Source organism: Orycteropus afer, unplaced genomic scaffold, assembly GCF_000298275.1.
Source record: "Orycteropus afer afer isolate SDZICR_OR568_19922 unplaced genomic scaffold, OryAfe1.0 scaffold00066, whole genome shotgun sequence".
Taxonomy (NCBI): Eukaryota; Metazoa; Chordata; class Mammalia; order Tubulidentata; family Orycteropodidae; genus Orycteropus; species Orycteropus afer.
This window is the reverse complement of record NW_006921653.1, coordinates 414,670-417,844: the sequence shown is the minus strand read 5'-3', so window position 1 is coordinate 417,844 and position 3,175 is coordinate 414,670.

Below are 3,175 nucleotides of genomic sequence, written 5' to 3'. Positions count from 1 at the left end.
CTAAGGCACTTGACTGCTAACAGAAGGCTGGCGGTTCAAACCCACCAGCCACTCCTCAGAAGGAAGAGGGGGCAATCTACTTCCATAGTGATACTGCCTCAGAAACCCAAGGAGGGGTCACTATGAGTCGGGTCCGACTCAACAGCACATAACAACAACAACAACTTAACAACACAAAGTCAAATAACACAATTATAAAATGGGCAAAAGACATGGGTAGACATTTCACCAGAGAAGACATTCAAATGACCATCAAACACGTGAAAAAATAATTAGCATCCTCAACCATCAGAGAGATTCAAATCAAAACCCAATGAGATAGTATTTCACTCCTACTAGGATGGCTAAGATTAAAAAACAAACAAACTTGAAAATAACAAATGTTGATGAGGATGTGGGGATATTAGAACTCTTATCCATTGCTGGTGGGAATACAAAATGGTCCAGTAACTGTGGAAAGCAGTGGGATAGTTACTCACAAAATGAAAAATGGAACTACCATACAACCCAGCAAATCCACTCCTAGTATGTACTAAAAGACTTGAAAGTAGAAAATCAACAAGAGACTTGTACACGCCAATGTTCATTACAGTACTGTTCACAATAGCCCAAAGTTGGAAACAACCTAAATGTCCATTAGCAGATGAATGAATAAACAAAATGTGGTGCATACATACAATAGCATACTACTCAGCCAATATGGATGGAACATGAAGACATTATGCTGAGTGAAAAAAGTCAATCACAAAAGGAGAAATATTGTATGACCTCACTTATATAAAAAGATAAGAAAAGGGAAAATTATAATTTATTAGTGATTACCAGGGGAGGAGGGCAGGAGAAAAAGGGGTGTTACTGGTGATGGAAAAATGAAAAGTCACACTGAATAAAGATGAAGTTTCACAGCCAATTATTGTAACTGCTGTCAATAAGTTTGAGGTAGTTAAAGTTGCATGCCAGCTTGGTTGGGCCTGGTTGAGTTGCTGGGCAGCTGGTGGTAGTTATTCCCCATGATGAGACTGGCAATCAACTCCATGGTGGGATCTACCACAAACAGCTGAGTAGCTGCTTTAGGGATGTGGTCTGCTTCCCATATATAAGCAGCAGCTGTGGGAATGGTCTCTAGCTTATGGCACGCTTGAATCCTGCATTAGCTGTGTCCCTATTCAGCAACCTGCCATGCTCTGCCGACCTTGGGACTTTCAGTGGACTTGAATTAATGGCCTGCCGTGTGGTTTGCTAACAATAGGACTGTACCTTTTTACTTGTCAACCTTGGGTTTGTCAGTCTCAGCAGCCAGCAGCTGTCTGAGTGAAGAAAAACCTCTAGCTCCAGTAGGTTGGGAGCAGGAGGCAGAGCTGAAGCCCAAGGTTGAGGGGCTTTCACCCAGCCTGTAGAGCCTTTGAACTCAGACTTAAAGCCTCTAAACTCTAAGAGAATAAACTCCTGTTTGTTAAAGCCATCCCATTTGTGGTATATTGTTGTCAGAGTGGCACTAAACAAACAAACAAACCTCACTGCCGTGGAGTCAGATCTGACTTATAGTGACCCATCCTTGGGTTTCGGAGGCAGTATCACTGTGGAAGTAGATTGCCCAATCTTCCTTCCAAGGAGTAGCTGGTGGGCTGGAACTGCCAGCCTTCTGGTTACTAGTCAAATGCCTTAGTTACTAGGCTACCAGAGTGGCACTAGGTAACCAAAACAGAATATGGTACCTGGAGAGTGGGGTGCTGCTCTGACAAATACCTAAAATATGGAAACAAGAATGGAAGGTGTCCTTGACCCAAGACCCTGGCAGAGAGGACCCGGCATGTGGCATGAGAGACTGCCGGAGCACAGCCCAGAGACTGACAGAAGACTGCAGCAGTCTTACCAGTCCAAGGAGGAGAAATCTGTATGCCATTGGGTAGGTGACTTCCTGGTGAAGTGGTTTGCCATCAGGCATTAACTGGTAGAAGAGACCAGCATGAGATGGAGTGGTAGGTTTGCCAGCCCACGGAGCAAGAAAGTTAGTGTCCTTCGGGTAGGAAGATTTCTGGCAGAGTAAGGTGTCCTCAGGCATTAACTGGCAGAAGCAGAGAGACCAAGGAAAAGAGAAGCAGAGCTGCCTCAGCCTCAAGGGTAGGACCATGACCTTTTTATTTTATTTTATTTTTATTGTGATTTGGGTGAGGGTTTACAGAGCAAATTCACTTTCCACACAGAGGTTCACATATACTTTGTCTCATGACATTGACCACAGTTTACCACAATGCAACAGCTCCCCTCCAACTTCCTCCCCATAGTTACCTCTTCCCTGTGTCCATCCCTTCATGCACTCCTGCCCCTGAGCTGTCTCCCTGTGCATAAGCAGCCCTTCTTTCTCTCATGATTGTTCTCTCCAAGGAGTGTATCTGCCTCAGATAAATGTTCAACTCATATGCCTCTCTTCTGTTTGGCTGGAAACCACAGGTGTGGGTTCAATTCCAGATCTGAAGAGCAGCTGGGGGCCATAGTCTCAGTGGCTCCACCAGGCTCTATTGGACAAGCAAAGCTGATTCCCCCATTTTTTTTTCCCAAATGATTTTGAGTTTTGTTCCACATTGTTCTCCCTCTCTGTCAAGGAACTCCTATGTAGATCCCCTTCCAAGTGGATGACAGTGGTAGCTGGTCACCATCTAGTTCTTCTGGTCTCATAGTTGTATAGGTTGCAGATCGGATGGTGTACCCATCACTAGGACTATTTGTTTCCATGAATTTTGTTTTTTTCATTCTTCTTTGCTTGGACAAGGAGAGACTCATTGTTGCATCTAAATGGCAGCTTGCTTGCTTTTAAGATCCCAGGCACTACTCATCAAAGCAGGAGGTGGAAAAATGTTTTGTATAGTATGTTATGCCAATTAAGCTTGATGTCCCCTGCGACTATGGTCCCAAGCCCACAGGTTTAACTACTCGGTCCCTCTGGGTAGCTGGCTGTGACCAAGCAGTGATAGCAATCTTGCCCCTTGTCAGCTCTACTATACAACTGGGAATTCTGATCATTCACATAAACTTATAGGACCATTGTCTGCCAACCTTATTTATGTTCTTGGATGCATTCCCCATTTCATAGACATACCTAATCGTTCAGCCTGTCCACCCATCTATCCACCCATATACCCATGTTAGCCTTCACTGACAACGCAGTACTGTATGT